Raw genomic sequence first — 20,623 nt, 5'->3', positions numbered from 1 at the left:
GTGCCCTCTGGGCGCCCAAGCTAAGGAGCAAGCCGGGATCTCCCCGACCACACCATTTCTCGTGGCTCACGCTGGCGGTGTCTGCACCGCAGAAGGGCGTTCTGGTCTCACTCGGGCAACGCACCATCTCTGCGAACCGGCTGACGTGACTGTCAGTCGCTCGCCATTGCTGTCGAGTCAGGCTGTGAGGCTGAAGCATCTCCGACCGCGACAGCCCCTGCGGACTGCCGCCGACTGAGCTGTAGTTCGAAGTTTTTCTTACCACCAGCACGGCCTGGAATTTGTCCCCTGCCCTCCAGAGGCAGGCATAGATCCACCCACAGAAGATGTAGGGCCGAGGCAGGAGGGCATCTGTTTCTGTAATTGTGACACCTCTGAACGTTTGCTTGGGGTGTCTGAAATACACCTTGGTTTGTGCTCCTGCTCTGATCAAACTTGTTTCCAGCAGACAGAAATTCCGTGTAAAAACGAGCAAGAATGAAGTGAGGGCTTTGTCAAGGTGTCATCGGAAAGATTTTTCCAAACACGCAGGGAGGCTGTTACAGCTTTTTTCAGTATAATTCCTAATGTGACAGGGACTAAAGCTGAACCTTGGTCATTCATTTTAAATTTAAGCCTTCCTGGGTCACTATGCTAAAACCACTCGAGATAACTTTTAATGCAGAAGTCAAAGAAGGAATCAATGCTATTTAATTGGAACGTCGAGGTTGTAAAATTAAGCATCAGTTCTGAGAGGTGGACAGCATTGCACTGTCCTCCGACGAACGTTGTGGATGTCCCATCGCCATAATAAAGAAGTCATAGCAATGACTTGCCAGTGGGATTTTCTTTTACATAAAGCAGAACATGTTATAAATGCTCACCCTATTTTTCCAAGTAATTGGAAATGGATTTGTCATGTTGAAAACATAAAGTGATGTTGTAAACATCATTTTAATAAACTAGTACACACTTCGCAAACTGCTTTAGGATGCCAAACTGAACAGACTTACAGCACATCAGGTACTTTGGAACATAAATCCAATTTTCTAATAACCACTGTTTTGTATTCTTTGTATTATTATAGCTCTATGAAGTTTAGCTAGAAGTCTCTATGAACTTTAGCTAGAAGTAAAAGACCTAGATATTTCAATGGATAGCATTATCATAGTGGTTATGTGAAATACACATCTATTCATCTTTCGCCTCAGGGCATAAACTTCAACTATGTGAATTACCCTTTTTCATGGAACAGGTTTAATTTTTGCGCAGCAGTTCCCATCTGATGATAATACCAGTACTTGTCCTCTGCTTGCTGCAGTGAAATTCTTCTTTTCTCACTGTCCTCCTCAGGAGGCAGTGATATAACATCCATAGGCTTTGTCCTTTGCGGGAATTTGATAAACAAGCTGTAGTCTCTTTTTTTGATCCTAGGACTTGGATGTGGAACTTTCACTGCTCTCCTCTTGTAGACACCACTGTTTCTCTCTGACTGCAGTCACGAGCAAGCCAGTATGTTATGTGGAAGACACAGGTGCAGTATTCCTTGAACTCATTTTGGAACACTGAAGAAATCCTATATCAGTATATCTAAAATTCACTGACCTATCAAGAGTACGGCTGAAGATTAAAAGAAGTTCAGGTTTTGTTTCAGTAGTAGGGAGCTTGTGCGCTGACTGCCTGTCCAACAGGAACAGGACTATGACTGCATTCTTTCTTATTTTCAATTCTTCTACACATGGTACGGAACAATTTCCAGATGGAAATTGTGTTTCACTTAGCAGGGCTAGAGACGGGAAAAAAGGGTACTAAGGAGACAATTCTGCTGATAAGACTGTTGACCTAAGTTAAATACTTCATCGTTATAGAGAAATCTAATGGAAAATAATAGGCTCAGAATATGATATTCTGTCTTCAACTGAGACTAATGTTGAAAACATACAGGAGATTCTCAATTACGAATTCAGCGAACCCAACTTGAGTATCAAAACGACACAGAAATAATGTAGTATTTGAGAGCCACTGAGGTCTTACTCCCGTGCAATATCATGTGTAATGAACCATCTAAAAGTGAAGAAAGGATTAATGTTTTATAATAAAGTAATTGCAAAATGATATAAAATCAAAAAGACAATTATGAAAGTCATCAACAATTTAAATTCTGTTATAAGTAATTTTTTGTGTGAAGGTCATTGTAGCTTCAAGGTACTGATTTTCTTTTTTTGTCATCTTTGCCACAAGAAGAAGAAAAGTAAGCAAAATGACACTCAGCTTTTACTCAAAAGTAGACCTGGGAGCTTCCAAGAACAAATCAATTCCCTAGAAATGGGATTTTTATGGAATCGTGAAACACGATAGCCATGTAATCTCATTTATGCCAAACTACACTTTCACCTAAGTCAAATCCCTTGATTTGAGATTTGTTGTATGCATCCAGCAAGTGACGACACTGTTACAATGGGTAAAAGATTCCACTGCATGTTCTTCAAATGTCTGTTTACTCTAGAAAATAACAAATATAGTTTGGAATTTAGAAAATTACAGATGCACTGACCCATATATATTTTTTAAAAAAATTCTTTTTAGCCTCTGCTTTTCATAAAACATAGGAGGCTCTGAATGTATCATATACATTCAAATAAACAGGTAGTTCAGAAACACACAGCATTATGATGCTGTGGCTGAGGGCAGGTATTCAGGCACAGCATACAGCATAGTCTCAGGGAAGGTGAAAGAAAGTCCATGACGAGAAGCTTGTTCTATCAGGTGCCCAGATGTGCCTGATCCCCATGTTTTCCAATGGAAATCACGGATATATTTATTATGCCACAGAGGCTAAACTGCTTTGTCTAAGAAGTACGTGCACACACACACACATTTGGTGTGCCTCTTTCGGATCCGTTGTGGAGTATTGTCTGCCATTGAAATAATTGGCTCATAAAAGCAAAAATGTCCAAAATGTGTAAGCATGAAATCATACGTATTTACTGCAAAAAATGACATCTGAACCAACTCAAGATTTTACTGATATGCTCAGAGCATCTGTTGGATATGGATCCAACCTTGGCAATACCATTCAGCAGTGCTGTTTTGACCGCAGCTTGAAACATGAAGAGTCTGCACGTCGTGTTGCCAGTGCTCTCTTTCCAAATTCCATCGCTGAGTCTGCATCATAGCATCTGAGAGGTACTTACTGTCTGTTACCCCCTGCTCATTTAAATGCATTGAACCCGATGGCAAAGAATGTGCCCTGTTCTTTTCAAGGCTGGATTATTACCTGGGAATTACAGATTGGGCCTCTGGGATGCAGCCTGTTCTGATTCAGATTGTTGAGGGACAAAACAAAACAGTATCAAACCTGGGGCAAGTATATGTAGAGCATACATTTTACCGACACTGAAATTTATCATGCAGGATCCCCTTTAAATTTGGTGCGGATTTCAACATCCTTTTTGATTTTTTTAAGGTCTTTCTTTACTGAAGCAGCTTTATATTAATGGACTCAGTTCCTTCCCTCATTTGTTACCAGTAGACAACTCATATGTAAAACTGTCCCTTATTTATACCGCAGGTTGGAAGAAATCATTTCCATTTCATAGGAAATTCCAACGGTCCCATTTTTTTCCTAATTCAGTGTCAGGACTAAAAGCCAACATTTCCAAAATATTTGTAGTAAAATTGAAATTGTTCAATCATATCACTTCATTACTCTGTTGAAACACTTTAAGAGAAAATAAGGACAATACGTAATTTAACATGATGTATTACGTATATTATAAAATTAAGATAAATATTTTAATTTAATTAAAAAGTCTAAAGGTATAATATCTAAGCCATGAAGTTAAAACTAAGTTTTACACATTACTGACATAATTTTTTTTAAAAAAATTTAGTAGTGTAAAACCAGAATAAAATCTGAAGAATCTATCTTTGATTTTCTCATTCAAAAATATGTCAAATTCTGTTTGTTGCTAAAAACTTTCTGAACTTAAGGAGATGGCATTTTCAAAGAAAACTGGCTTCTTTTTTAATTAGTTCCTATGTAATTTGACTGAATTATACTCCCAAAAAAGCAAGACCCATCCTCTACTGCTTAAGATGTTCCTCTTGCTGTCCCATGACTGTAGTGACTCAAAGTGTAGATATACAACTCAAGGTTGAGTGTAGTCCCAGTACTAATTGCTGAGCCTTTAGCTGACACGCCAGATGATGTCCCAGGGGTGGTTGCAAACTATGGACATATTTCCTTACGGCAGCTCGCAAGACTAGGGGATCCTTGCACGAGCCTTCAAAAGCCAGGCAGAAGGTGCCTCATACTAACGTGCAAAATGGCACCCGCAGATGTATGCGAATTTGCGCACATCTCTAAGCATGCATATATACAAACAGTATAGCCAGATAACAAACTAGATGAAATGCATCATTTTTTCAACCACAGTATTCGGTCCTGTCAGCAGAGACTGTAACTGAAGGTAAACCACAGTTCTACTGAATATTCAATTTATCTTACAACATGTCAGTAAAAATAACAAAGATCTTTTTTGCTATAAATAATACAGATTACTCTTTCAGAATTTAATCACTTCAGCAATGTTGTCAGAAGTATGTAAGGCAAGATGCCCTGTAATAGCAGTATTTCGTACCTCGCATTGACACCCTCCACAGCTTTTTCTTTAGGCTTCAGTGGTTAGAGTGAAGACGGGCAAAGTGGCATTAACTAGCTCGAGTGCTTGACTGCCAGCTCTCATTCTGGACGAGCTCGTTCAGGGACAGCCCGAATCTCTCTCTCTCTGACATAACATGGCACAGTAGCCAACCCTCGTCTCTGGCTGTTGTGAATACTGGAGGGAACAAAATAATTCATACTTCATTTTGAAAAAGTTGTTTTGGAGCAACTTTTAATTAGCAACTAATCACAGGTCTCTGGAGCAAAAGGGATCATGTCTACCCAACAGACTCCAAGCAGTCACATTAGAATGGGTGAGAAACGGGATTTCCATTTTCATAGCTTCCTCTTCTCTTCGTTGCGGGATAGTAATAGGATGACCAAGGCAGAATGCCTTTGTGCACTTAGATCCCCAATACTGCAGAGTGCTGTAACACATCTCCCTAGCAACACAGGCTACTGAAAGCACATCAGATTTGTCCTCTGCTCACTAAAATTGCTTGCTATAAAATACTGAATTGAGTTCAAGGTCACGGCATCCTCTGCAAGCATTCAATTGTCTGGGCCTGGCACATCTGAAGTTTGAGCAGGAATGACAGGTTGGACCCTGAACACTTTTCAGCGATGGGAAAATTCATGTGTGCAGATAGAACTGTCTTAGAAATCAGTGTAAAGCTGCTATTGAGTTCTCCCATGAACAAATGGCCATCACAAATCTCGCTTTTTCCAGCCCAAATGCAGGGTTTAATTCTTTGATTTGTCTTCTCTAATGTATTTATCTTCTCTAACAGATATATTAAAGTAATGCACCATACAAAATAATACATTCCAGGCTTCCTTCTACAGAAGGAGGGCAAGTGGGCAAGCTACATATTGCAAAGGGCAATTTATTGCATAACGTTCCTAATTTATTAGCACCAGTGATATCAGATAGCCCTACTTCTAGGGCAGCTGAACCACCTGAACTTCCCCACCCTTCTCAGGCCCCTTAGGGGTACTTTTGGGTTGGACAGAAAGAGGTAGACGGCTCAAGACAAAGTGCAAGTGTGAAAAAATGCCCGAGAGGGAAAAATAATGGATCGATGAACGGTCAATCAGAAAGGTAGATTGTCAACACAGCACTCCCACATGCTCTGTAACTGCATGCAGCAGCAGCAGCTGTTTGCTCTGTGCTTAAAAGCAACAGCTCTTCTGACAACATAAATTCCATTAAAGAATTTTAGTTATTTAAAAGGTGATTAGATTGTAGTGATTCCAGTTTTATTACAATGTTTTTTCCTAAAGGATCCTAAAAGGTTGTTACTGTTTCTCATAAAGCATTTTTACTCCTAATAATCAATATCGATTTTACTATATCACATTATTGCTTAGATTTATTTTCTTGGTTTGTGTGGGATTTAGGAATTAGTATCATTTAAAAGAAATGAGATAGAGTGCTCTGCTCAAAATTTCACATTAAAAATAATTAGCTTTTCCTCTCATTTCCAGATAATACAGAAGCATTTATGCTGAACTGGAGGTTTTATATTTAATGCATTTCTTCTGTTCTTTTGAGTTAAAGAGTTTAAATAAATAAGGGATAACAGGCCTTTCTTTTGAGATCACCCACATAACAAGAAAGCTTCCTCTCACCTCAGTGGGAATGTAGCTGAGGTGAGAATTAGACCACTCAGAAATTTGAGGAGATGATACACAGTTCGTTTCCAGTGTGTTATCAAGTGTTGATCCAAACCAGTTAAATGATTCAGGCAATAAAGCTTTGACCAAAACTATTTTCTCTGTGAGAACCCTTATGCATTCCATCCCATATAATTAAGAAACTTGTTTTTCTTTGTTTAGCCTAAATGTTTGTTAACTCAGTTCTGTCCCATAGCTCCCACTTACATTTATCTGCCCCAGACAGTTTCTATGACGGTCTGCACAAAAAAAACCCCTTGAGGCAGAGTCTTCTCCAGAGTACTTTGCAGGCTCTTCTGTTCTGTGCTCTGTAGGGATATATTTTACATATCAGAAATGTGATGGCAAAGCAAGAGAAGCATTGTTCAAAAAGAAACTCACCCTTTCACTTTTCAAGCATTCCAGTGCAAGTAATTTTTCCACAGAAGCAGATTTCCTTTTTAAAACAAGAATTAAAGGAAATTTAGTGCCCTATCCTCTGCAACTAGCTGATCTGATCCATATTTACTGCAGAGACATCAGAAGCGATCAGACTGAAAGAAGCAGAGTTTTATTTCTCTGTCTGGGAAGAAGTGGTGTGTGATTCAGTGTGACTAGTCTTTGGGGTTTTTTTAAAGCTATATACTAGCACAAAATGAACTTACTTCCATATTGTGAATGGGTATATATGCCAGGCCAAAACTCAATGTTGTGATTCAACCCACTTTACACCTTTATTTTATAAATTATCTGAAAAGCATCTCCAAAATAAACAAATTATAATGATGTCAGATTTATACAATGCCTTCATATGGATTTCCAAAGCACTTTCAAACCATACGTCCAGAAATTACTTTAACAAGTATTAGAAATCAGCCATTTCAGGTGTGGTATATGGACAATATTTAACGGTGAACACAGTACTAGATATCAAGTTAAGACAAAGACTGCAAAATAATACCAAGTGCTTTTACACTGCATAAAACAATGGGGTCTAGATCTGAGGTGAGGCCCCTAAGGCACTCTTACAATTGTAATAAATAGCAGCAATGTTATAATATCCTCTTCAGAATTGTAAGAAGAGTGAAAAAAAAGTATAAGAAATTTCTCTTCATGAAATTATATGATTGATTTTACAAGAATTCCCTTTTAAATCACATATCAGTATATAATAAAGGTACCACAGAGCAGAAGCAGGCTGATGCTCTTGAAACACTCCTGACTATAAGCCAAAATGTTAATGAAGCACCAAAGTACTTGGAAACATGATCTTCCAGGTCATTTCCAATCTAAGCACTAACAGGCCTGATCCTTCTTCACAGAGAACTCAAGTACATAATACATGTCTTCCTGGCTCTTTTGTCAAGGGAGAGAAGGATGAGTTATCACAAGGTCTTCAGTAACTAAGGAGAAATTAAATCAGAATCCTTTCACTCTGTTCATATTCTGAATTTTGCAGGAACGGGAGGACCTCATCCAAATTTTTTTTTTTAAATATGGTATAAATATATCCACTCACTTCACTGAGGCTTAGATAATGTCTAAAGTAGGTGGGAGTAGGTTGTACTTATCTCAAGTGTAGAATTTTCTTTATGACAGCAAATTACCTTCTCAGAGTAGACTTCCAAACCACAAATTAATATCAAATGCCAAATTGCCATGGATTTTCCACGTAAATTCCCATATATTCTACAGGAAGGCATGACAGAGAAAGTATCATAAGGGAACCATAACTCAACATACATTACACTCTTGGCAGCTTTGCAGCCAAGCTTTGCTCTTGGGATCTTTGCTTGCTCTTTCCAGGGGAGTCAGTGGAATAGAGGCTACACTTGCAGTTCTTTGTGGATGAACCTTAATACAAAAGGTCTCCTAACTGTCTGAATTACCACTCTACCCTATTCTCACTAGAGTTTATGAACCAAAATTTATTATCTTTCCCTTGTAAGTCATTACAAAGTCAGTGGAAAGTAGGCAGAAAATTACCCAAGCAAAACTCCATCCAGTACTTTAGCAAACAAGAGGACACGATGTTTATTCAAGTGATACAAAGCCACACAGGCCAATTCGCTACTTAGAACTATGGCTTAAAATAATCTGTTGTATTTCCAACTGGAGGACTTTACCTACAACCCCACTATACCTGTCTATAACTTGGTTTGGGTATCTATGAATAATTTCTTAATTGCTAAGGAGTAATACAAAAATGGGCCTCTTATACAGAATTTGGTCTCCTACTTAAAATACTATTCTGTACAGTCTCCTTACAATTATCCACCAAATAATTACGTTCTAGCTATCTAGCTAATCTAGCTAGCTAATTACTAACATGAGAGTATCTGAGGAAAAAGAATGGTAGCAATCCGCAGTAAGTTTATCTTCTGGTTACCCACTAGACTGTGGGTCTGCAACATAATCACTTGTCTTTTCAACTCTAACCTCATTGTAGCAAGTGTTATCACTTCACCTATGTTCTGTAACGTTCCAGCCACGCTATTGATTTGCAATAAATAATAGTTCCAAGAGCACACCTCATGGTACTGCTACAGGCCCTAATTCACAGTACGCTCTTTACCAGGCCCGTATGGTGTCATCGTCTACGGCTTGTATGGGTCATCACATAATTCCCAGTGTCATCAGTGCATTTCATAGGTCATCCTTTGAAATTATCTGTCAGTCACATTGCAGCTAATGAAGAAAGTTCAGCACTAAAAAAAAAAAAAAAAAAAGGAAGAAGAGAAAATAGCCGCTGAAAAAATATCACTGAGCAACAGAAATAAAATTTTATTCATCCCCCAAGGAGGAACTGTTCTCAGCTAGAGAGGACCCAGGACATTCAGCAATAGCTCCAATATAGTAGTGCCTCAAATCTGTGATTTTCTATTGTTCTTTCCCTTTCCCTTTCCTTTTCTTTCCCTTCCTTTCCTCCTGAATTAGTACTTTCTAAAATATTAGTTTTTCTTAGTTTAGGCTGTAGTAGTGACAAAACAAGCGGGGCCTATGATAATGGCAGTTGACTGTAAAAACTAACAAAGTCCCCAGTGGGTGTTTGTTACACTGTACACTCCATCTGCTAACACCTACAGTTCTACAAGTTAGTAAAGGAACAGAACTCAAATATGAAACCTTTGTCCTGTTCTAACAAGGACTGTTTTTCTACGGCTGTATATCCTCAATGTTTCTAAACATAGAAACCTTATACTTGGGCCCAGTACATGGATTAGTCAGGATAATTTTTTCCTCCAAAGGCCACCATAGCACCCACTGACACAAATTGATATTTACTATACAGAAAATGAGCCTTTTTCTAAGGTGCTTGTACACGAAGTTAGAAACTTTAGTGCGGATACCATTTCTGGTCTAATAAATGAATTGATCTTTTTTTTTTTTTTTTTTTTTTTTTTTTTTGTGTGCTAAATTAGCTATTGAATCAGAACTCTTTTTTGGGGGGGGGGGGGGGGAGGAGGGGGGAAGGAGGAGTTCTATTTCTAATTTAATTATGATTTCTGCTGCTGCTTTTGCTATATCCACATTCACCAAAGCACTAACTCATGTGAATTCCAGCTCCCACATCTGTTCAAAAACATTTAGCTTCTGAATATATTCACTTTTTGTAGGTTTTGGTGAAACTCATGATGAATGGCAGGCAGTGGCACAAGACCTGGGAGAAATATTTGGATGATAATTTGCTTATAAATTCATAATGCTTTGGGGATGCATGAAAATTTTTGCTAGTGAAATGCAATTTGTCTGAATGGTGAAGGATATAACTTACAATCTGACCCAATGAATAGCAGCTGAGTAAACTTCCCACATTTGTCTTGGACAGTGTTTGTGATTCATCCTGCCTGTCTAGGCACTATGAAGACACTGAATCAAACAATTTGTTTTCTTTCTGTTTGGACAATGCAAATTTTGCCCCAGAGGTGGTGAAAACTTCCCACAGCTTTTGCAAACTGAAAAGTATTTGACCCATATAGATGAACTGGAAGGCATTGCTGGAACCATTGTTTCTTCTTGCTTTTGTGTTGATACAGTGATGGGGCTCTGACACCTACCTGTCAAGGAAAAAACACATTAGTTCTTTACTCTCTTGAGATTTACTTACGTTGTCCCAGTTTTCAAGAAGGGTAAGAAGGAAGACCATGATAATTACAGGCCTGTTGTTAGTGTCACTTCAGTGCCTGGTAAAATTATGGAGAAGGTTATTCTGGGAGTTATTGAAAAACATTTGAGAGGCAATGCAGTCATTCGTCATAGCCAGCACAGGGGAAAGTCCTTTCCAACTAACTTAATTTCCTTTTATGACAAGGTAACCTAGGTCACCAAGGGTAGCCAGCAGATGTGGGGCTTTCTCATTTTCTCATTTTTACTGTCTCTCACAGTATCCTTCTGGTCAAAATGTCCAGCATTCAGCTAGGCAGGTCCATAATACGTTGGGTGAACAATTGGCTGACGGGTCGGGCTCACAGAGTTACAGCAAATGGGGTTACATCAGGCTGGCTGCCACTCACCAGTGGGTTTCCCCAGGGCTCAATTTTAGGGCCAGTGCTCTTTAATGTTCTTATAAATGATCTGGATGCAGGAATCGAATGTACATTAAGTAAGTTTGCTGATGAAACTAAACTAGGAGGAGCTGTGGACTCCCTCGAGGGTAGAGAGGCCTTACAGAGAGGTCTGGGTAGACGAGAGAGCTGGGCGATCACCAACCGTATGAAATTTAACAAGAGCAAGTGCTGGATTCTCCACCTGGGTCAGGGTAATCCTGATTATACATACAAACTGGGGGACAAGAGGCTGGCAAGCAGCCCCGCAGAAAGAGATCTAGGGGGTCTGGGATGATGGTGAGTTGAATATGAGTCAACAGTGTGCTCCGGTAGCCAAAAGGGCCAACCGTGTCCTGGGGTGCATCAAGCACAGCATAGCGAGCCGGTCAAGGAAAGTGATTGTCCCACTCTACACCACACTGGTGTGGCCCCACCTCAAGTACTGGCTGCAGTTTTGGGCGCCTCAATATAAGAAGGACATCAAACTATCAGAGTGTGTCCAAAGGAGGGTGACCGAGATGGTGAAAGGTCTCGAGGGTAGGACTTATGAAAAGCAGCTGAGGTCACTTGGCTTGTTCAGCTTAGGGAAGAGAAGGCTGAGGGGTGACCTCACCGCAGTCTCCAGCTCCTCAGGGGGAGCAGTGGAAGGGGAGGTGCTGATCTCCTCTCTCTGGTGACCAGTGATAGGACACAAGGAAATGGAATGGAGCTGTGCCAAGGGAAGTTCAGACTGGACATTAAGAAAATGTTCTTCATGGAGAGGATGGTTGGTCACTGGAATAGGCTCTCCATGGAAGTGGTGATGGCACCAAGCCTGTCAGAGTTCAAGGAGCGTCTGGACAAGGCTCTTAGTCATATGGTTTAGTTTTAGGTACTCCTGCAAAGAGCAGGGAGTTGGACTCGATGATCCTTACAGGTGCCTTCCAACTTGAGATATCCTATGATTCTACTTCTGGAATTTGATGAGGAAGTTGTCATCCAAGAAGTCTAGACTAGAAAGATTTAAACAATATAAATACAGAATATTTGTTTAATGAAGAAAAATTTATTTATCAGTGTATACATGCAGAGAGTTGCTCGAGACATTCAGTTGCAGTTGCTTGCTCTTTTCAACTTTTGTAGAACGAAAGACAAACAAGCCCTCAAATACAGACAAATACGCAGGAGGTGGAGGCAGGAGAATTTAGACTAATACCTATAGCTGCTTGATGGAAATAACACTTGTAGCTCCTTTGTGCCATTCACATTGTATTTTAAGGCCCTGAAATCTCCATCCATCAGTTCAGGTGAGTAGCAAGCACTGCCTTATGAATACCTGCATGGAGACCATTTTGTAGGCCTTGGGACAATAGCACACCACATTTGTCACGATATACAACAAAGCCAGCACAAAACATGTTAGTAGAAGCATGTTAGTCATGTTAAGCCATGTAGGCATAGCTGCATGGCTAGTTAGCATGTTTGAATGAGTTCCTCTGCTGCTCTTCCAGTCAATTCTGGACACCAAACACAATTTATCTCCCTGCAAAATAATGATAGTAGGTGCAGTAATTGTCTAAAATGGCAAAATCAACATTCTTTAAAAACACAGGAAAGTACATGAAAGTGTAACTAGGTTTGATAACTAGGAATGAGTGCAAAAGAATCTCATCCGTTTCTAAAAAACTGGACCTATAGTGCTAACCAGTTGGCTGTTCCTGGAGGGCTTGACTCTAAAAGATGTCAAGTAGTCTAATATCATTTTGATACAGACTATTTGCCCCCCTCCCAAACATTAAATTTGTATCAGCATGTAACTCTTGTATCCTGACCTATTTAATATCCTTCAGAGACTTTCAAGCACCCCCCTCTGTAATGATTTGTGAGGTGATCCCTTATTTTCTTGTCTACAAGTACAATTATAAATTTGAAAGTAATCATATAGAAAACTACACCTAGAAACTGAATAAAAAGAAAGGATCTTAGATTCTGTTTTCACAGTTAATATGAGAGATTATTATGCTCCACCAACGGTCCTCTAATAGTCAGGAAAAAGCAGTTTTTCTGTGTAAATGTATTCATATCAATAAAACAAATGATATCTCAGACACATTAGCTGGTTGGTTATTCTTTAGTACTTCTCATCACAGCCTAAGGATTAAACTCTGGCAGTGTAAAATTACCAGCAGGAAATTTTCCTTTTACTCTTGAACATTGAGACCTAAAAGAAGTGAGAATGAACTTCAGAGAATTAAATTATAAAAAGCAGTGATAAGGCCATAAATCTTTGTTTTGATCTAACCCATATATAGAGTTTTTCATGTCATTTTTTCTGCACGGGTTGAGTTAAGCCTCACTGAAGGAAGAGGAATGCAAAACAAAATTAAAAATACAGTAGAGTACGGTCTTCGTTGGCCTTGCATTGGAGACATGCTCTTCTTTTAATGTGTTAGCAATTGCAGTTGTTGCCACAGACTGAAACACTCGTGGGTTAAACAAGATATTGAGTAGTGGAATTGATTTTTTAAAAAGGTAACAGGAGCCTTTTGCTTGGTAGATGGATTTTTTTTAATCAGGCCTATGCTGTCTGTGGTCACCACCTGACAGCCTTATAGATGAACACCAGTGAACAGGCTGGTGATTTGACCATGCCACAAATTTAGCATGATGCATCTGTCATTCACTGGCTTCCTATATGTGGATTACAGTTAAGACTCTGTGCCTAAATTGGGACTGGAAATGAAATGCTTTCTCACATTAGTTGCAATTCTCCCTCAGGTTGATAGAGAGAAATGTGAGGAAAATATTTTGGTCCTGATTCAACTGAATAAATCCAGGTTGATGGAAGGATGTTTTTTTAATAGCCCTCCGTGTTGTACAAAGTGAATTGAATTGTTCTCTGGTAGCAGATGAAACAACTCCATGCAACAGTGGTCTGGTGCTGGTTTTGCTTTCTATTAAGGACATGACTGAGGAGTAAACAGTGTTCATCTCAGTAGAGGTATACAGTACATTGGAACAAAATAATCCCATCTGTCTACATTTTACAAACCATTTCCCCCATGTATTCCAAAATAATTTTGTATCTGTATTTTCTAAATGTCCAAATTTTTATTAGACTCTTTATGGACAACCTGACAAATTGAAGGTTGTGTAAAATCCGCATGACAATAGTCAGGCAAAAAACTCAAAAGACAAAATTATTTTAATTTTTTTAAAAGTAAGTTTTTTGACTAGCTTTGTTATTTACTGAGGAACAAACTACTACGAGGTTACACTCTCCTTTTATTTAATCCTCTGATAAAATTAATTTGGGGTGAAAATACTGTTCACAGGTTAGATCAACTCAGATGAAGTTGCTGAACTACTGCAATATCTATGTCTTCCACTAGAACTCACTTCTGCTGCCTGGGAAGCAGAAGTGGGTGAGAAGACACAAATGACAGCAGAGATTACAAACTATTTCCAGTCTAGTCTTGGAAGAATTTCTCCACTTCGTTCCTTGAACAGTCCAGCCCTTGTGAGTGCTGTAGATGCATGCAGAAGGCATACATTTAAAAATGGTGCAAGTTTGGCAGTTTTATAAAAGCCTGTCATTTCAGAACTGGTACAATATCCAAGGAGTAGGCGTAATTCTTTTTGTTTAAGACAGAGTCCAAACAACATAATATGGGTAACTATAGGGACTAGTCTTACCGTAACATCATGGAAAGCTATAGAGCAAATACTGAAGGAAAAAGACCATTAAATGAAAATAGAATAAAATGCACCTCTGATTTACTAAAGCTAGCTCATTTGAAACTATTTCCATAGCTCTTTTTGGTACAACTGCTGATTTTGATCATTACAGTCTTGTCATAACCTTGCAAAGTGTGCATTCACCACAGTTCACCCCTGAAAAACCACACCAGGCTTCTGTGTTACAAGGAAGAGACGTTCGTATTCATTTCCCATTCAGATAAATCTTCCCATGTCCTCTTACATTTCATATACCACATCATGTTTCTCTCACACTCTCCTTTTAAATCTGGTTGTGCAGGATTTCGTCTGGGTTTAAAACACCATTTTCTCTGGCAACGTATTTAGCAATGATTGGTAAATGTTGAATTATAAAGAGTTCTTCTCCGTCTTTTAAAATAATTAAAGAAAAGGCTGCTTATACAGTGAAGTGGTGAATACAATATATGTTAAATAGATCATCTGAATAGTGGAGACAACGCATTGCCAGTCAAAAGAAATGCTATTACGAGTAAATATGCAAATTTCTTATCTAAAATAGTGAGGAACATGGAACAACTGACTAGGTAGTTTAGCAGGATCTGCTCCCATGTGTATCTTTAGCGTAGAAGAAAGATACAGTGGTGGTTATTTTCCAGTTCTCTATAAGCTCACTTAAAGCCTGTGCTGGCTGACAGCAAACCAAACTAGTTTAAACAAATCTTTTTGTATCAATAACTAATTACATCCTTGTTTTGCCCCAGTAACACAGATTGATAGTTCCATTACAGTGTTTAATTAGAATTGGTTTTAATTTATCCTTAAGGAATGGTCTAACTGGCGAAGGAACAGCGGTTACAGGCCACGTGGCACCAGCACGACTGTGCTGGTGTAAAATGGCCAAGTGGGCTGTGAATGCCGCCCGGAACCCCTTTCAAAGAGAGAGTCTCCGGCGTGCCTAGTTTCATTCGGGGTTTTAGCAATTTTGCAGATGTTACCTGCAAAATCTGTGAAGGGCAGTTTCCTGAATCCTGAATGGCTCCTAGGCAGAGAAAGGCTCGAAGAGCAGAGCTGATGGCACCTCTTTGCATGAGGGTCGTGGTTTGTGTCTCAACTACAGTCTTGCGCTGCTGGCAAAAGGCACACATACTGACTGGAAGAGCCAATAACTATATTTTTCGTTATCATTTCTTTGACAGCTGGTAAACTCAACAAATTCAGGACAGTGCAGGGAAACAGCACTCTCTTTCTGCAGTGTTGCTTTCTGCCCTAAGCATGTGCCAGGCAAAGTATTTTCCCTTTCTTTTTTCTTTCATATCATGCTCTATTAACACTGACTCATGAGAGAGACACAGCATTATGTATTTCACAGAACTCATGGCTTGCAAGTATGATTTCAGGGAGATGAAGTGACATTTACGTTTGGAATAGCCTTTACACCAAAGCCCTAACCTTCGGAATGCTGAGCTTGAAGGCTGAATTGCTCAACAGAGCCTTGAACCTGTCTCTAAATTGAACTAAACAGGAATGAGAGCTTTGCATTTTTTTAATTTCAAATCAGGAAGACCTAGAATTTCAAAGCAGCATAAAAATGCTCCAAATTATGTTCCCACAGAGGAAACAACTATGGAGAGGTTTAGCACATAGGAAAACCAGTCATTTGGTACTGATAATTTCTATTTTATAGTCACTTTTATTAAAAGCAAAATGTAATTTTAAAAGTATTAGTTGATAATAATGAGCGGCAGCATAAAATGAAATGTTCAAAAGACAGGACAATTCTGACTCAAATATCCCCGTAGCGAAAGCTCAGATTTATATTGTCACTGTCATCCCAAAAGGTACCAATTTCTCACTATAAAGTAAATGATGTATGTAGGGGTCTGAACTAACTCCTGAACAAACACTGTTGAAAAGCAGCTACTGCAGGGTGCAATGCAGCAGCTATTGAGCAGCGTCTGCCAATCAATCATTCTGAAAAGGGGAAAACCAGAATTCTGAATGCAGCAGAAACATTGGGAGAGTTTATGTCAACTAGTGTAATTACTCCGGTGATTGCTGAAAAGAGCATTATACCATGATCTCAAAGGCAGAAGAGGTATGTGCCTCATTCAAAGAGATGCCAGACCAGGCTGCTATTAGAATGGGTGTTTGATCTAATATATGGTGCTTTTTTCTCTGCATACATCACACTGCTATCCCACCAACCTCCTGGCTGTTGAATTTGTTGGTAGCAGAGCGGGAGATAAATGTCCCTGGGATCTGTTCATTGCTGCCTAAGACCTCACTGGCCAGAGACGCTCTCTTACAAGGCGTAAGCAAGTCTCTCCCAGAACCCTAATCCTGACTGGGAAACATGCACTCAATGTCAGGTTTTTGCCAAAAGGTAGGCTGATTTGCCAGGATCCTCCCCCAGTCCTCAAGACTATGTGAGGGGGTTTCACCCCTCACAGATGGGTAAATTGTCCCTGAACCTTATCTGCAAATGCTGTTGTATCACAAATGATCCTTCATGAATTGTAATGACTTATTAATATCCCTTTAATGATGAACTATGAATTTCATATATTAATAATATTTTCATATTGAACTGAAGCATGATATTCAACAGCAAGAAATGAAGCAGAAATCAAATACATAGGCTGATATCTCTGGCACCTATCTAACAAATACTTATGAGACTATCCATTTGCTGTACACATGCAATTAGATGATATTTTCAGAACTGAGGCTTTAATCTCCCACTGAACTCAGTGAAAGCTTAGCCTAATAAAGACCCAAACAGTACCTGAAATAGTACTTCAGTATTTAGTCCAATTATTTGCATGAAACAAAACAGAACCATAATTTTTTTTTCTCATTCTAAGTGTTCTAATGAAGCTGGACTTAAAATTGTCATTTTCAACTAGGAAATGCAAAGCTTACCCATAAGGACAATTATTTTTTGGAAGTATTTGAATCTATTTTGAGATTACTGAAAGCAAATGTATTTGACGTCTACTAAGCAGTATATGCCATCTCAGAGAGATTTCATAAAATAAAGTTTGCTGGAGAGGAGAGAACAACGGAGATCCTTGCCTTAATGCACATAAACCTTCCACCTCATTACCTGCAGCTGACTCTTACTTGCAGTATATAATGATGTGTATGCTTCTTCATTAAAAAACAATACACTTCAGGTTTTTAAGATGTTTATCTCTGTTTAGCATGACCATAATACCACAGTCTTCTATTAGCAGAGGATGTGTAACTATCTTTTAATAACTCCAGATTTACAGAAGCTGCCCATGGTACAAGAGGTGGAAAGAGAAGAAAAATGCTTTTTCCCAGGAAAGAAAGAAGACTAGATGAGTAGGTTGTGGGGTCCACCATAGCAGCCACCCAATAATCAAGGAATTCACTGATGGACAAAGAGTGTTGCTGGAATTTTCTGCATTTTCTGCTACCCAGCGTGAGCCAATTGTACTGGAGAACCAGGGAAGATACAAGTGTTGACCAGTTTGATGGATTTGACAGGCATAGGAAGCAACACAGGATGGTAGCAGCTCAGGCTGAAAAAGCTATTTCTTGACATTTTTCACTCAGAAAAACATATATCGTCTCAGTACGGTGTAGTACCAATACTGCCAAAAAGATTAATGTAAGTGCAGAGAGGCCTGTGTACTATCCATTGTAGTATTTATCCGTGAATAGCCGAGTGCCTTGGTTGAAGAACTACATCTGTGGCTGACACTCCAATGAACAGAGAAAAGTGAAATTAAAATGCCGTTTTGCCACATAAAGAATTGTCACAATTAACTAGCAAATCATTTTACTGAAGTACTGTGCTCTCAGTTTTGATCTCAAATGCTCATACATTACTTTCACTGACTTAGCAAATGGAAGTAGCCCTGACAGTTGATGTTCTTTGTCTAGATTATTTACATCAAATAATGCATAGAAGTCATTCCTGTCAAAGTTGGTATATCTGCAGTATAGGGAGGGTCCTGACTACTTACAAGTTTGTCTCTTTTGTCTCTGAATTCTACAGTAAACCTCATATGTCCTATTCTTTTTCTGCAGTTGACTTCTTTGCAGAGCAAAGCATTTCAAACATTTATACCTCCACTTTACAAAAATAAGATGATAATGAATATTCCTGTCGTTTTAACTGTCACTTACAAAGCATCATGTAATTATTTCTAGACCAGTAATGTAGAGGCAAGCTTATCTACAGGTAGCATCTGTGGAACTTGTGATCTTGTACCACAAGACCTAATAAGGGTCTGTAGGTAGCATCAAGCTTCTTGTAAAATATCCTTATTTGTAAAATATTTCATTCTTACCGGTTTTGTCACTCAGTTTTACAGACCGGTGAAGGACCAGGAGCTTAAAAAACCCTCAGGATATGGCAGGAAGTATTCCAATGGTTTTCTTACTTCCCTGCCTTCTTCCTCTACTATGCCTTCCCAATCAAATACGAAATGAATTGGGCCTTTTAGCATAAACTTAAATTTTGGAGAAATGTTTTAATTTCAGTGATGTTATAATTAGTAAAGTTGGCTTCATTTTATTGTCTGCCAGGTAAGACATTATTCATTTCAGAGATGACAGAATTAGATAATAAAATTTCAGAAAGGATTTGGGCATCACCTTTCTACATAATTTATGATACACCTATCACATTATAACCCTTCCATGAGGGCCTGATTGAGTGATATTTTCTTTAGACTCTAATTAACAGCTCACCTGCGTTATAGAGAGGAGTAACTGTAAACATTAGTTATATTTGTTTCAGTAATATAAGAGCAGGGGCACAGAAATCTCTTTTTATGGGACACAAATAGTCAGGACTGGCTGCGCGTCTTGTTACCTCCAGTAAAGTATTTCCATTTAGGGGGTTTCAGTTATGTCTCAAATAGATCCTAAACTACTCCTGCTAACTGTCTATTTTGCTGTGGCAATGGGCTGTATCTCTAATTCTTTCTCTGATCATTAGACAACATTTCCCTCCATCCCATTATACCTTTGCATGGAATAGGAATAACGCATTTCTCCTTATGGCTGTGCTAGGGAAGAATGCGATGGTGCAATGAAGAAAATTGTCTGTTAAGCTGGTTTGTGCTTGGATGAGTACCCTTTTCCAGCTGTCTAGCTTCAACGGCAGCTTGAGACGTACAGAATATTGTTTGCGTACACGTTCGGGGGTGGAGGAGTGTATATCTTAGCAGTAATTAGTTTCCCAGAAACAATGGTTCCTGCTTCATCTGCAGAGTACCAGGCAGGTAGATTACAGTTTAGTGAATTACACCCAAGGGCTGTCTCTAACCTTCAAATGTGCTACCATATTATTTCATTTTCAGACAGTTTAATACAGTTCCTGATCGTTAATATGATTTTAATATCTGACAGTGCAAAAGGGTAATAATGTTGTGGGGCTAAGAAAGTAGAAAAGAATAAAATAGCCGTCACCATCAGTGATTCACTGCTGGCATGTCATCTCTAGAAAATATATTTTATTGCCCCGGTATGTCTGCACAGCTCAGGGAAAGAATCAGTCATTCAGCTCTCAGACCTGTAAAAATGATTTTAATTCCTTTTCTATTTGTTCCCACTCTCACCTCTTCCCTGAGCACTGTGCCAGATACCATCTGTGACCAGCAGGTCCCACGCAGCCTCACATATCGCAGATATCTCTCACCAGCTGCAAGCCTTCCCCAGGGGTGACTGGGGCTGAGGGGCAGTGACTGATAACAAACCAACTCCACGCTTTGCTCAGGAGGTTCAAAAGCGTGACTCAACACCATCTTGCTGTGGATATTTCTTGGTTGCTTTGTAATTCTCTTCCTAATTTGCCCTGTGTTTCCTTTTTCGTTTTAGATTTTTGCTGAGATTTAAATACATATTTGCAGGTCTGAAGTGGTTGCGCTGGTTTCCAGAGATGGGGATCTCTGCCTTCTGTCCTCCCAAGTCCTGTCTGATTTACGTGTAGTGGAAATTGGTACAGGGGTCCTGTGGCTAGCACAGATCACTGTCTAATGCTATATAATCATGTCACCGTGGCATTGCACCTTTGCGAATGAAATTCAGCTGCTAGGCT

The sequence above is a fragment of the Accipiter gentilis genome, chromosome 22 (assembly GCF_929443795.1).
Source record: "Accipiter gentilis chromosome 22, bAccGen1.1, whole genome shotgun sequence".
In the NCBI taxonomy this organism is placed as follows: Eukaryota; Metazoa; Chordata; class Aves; order Accipitriformes; family Accipitridae; genus Astur; species Astur gentilis.
This window is presented reverse-complemented; position numbering follows the sequence as displayed.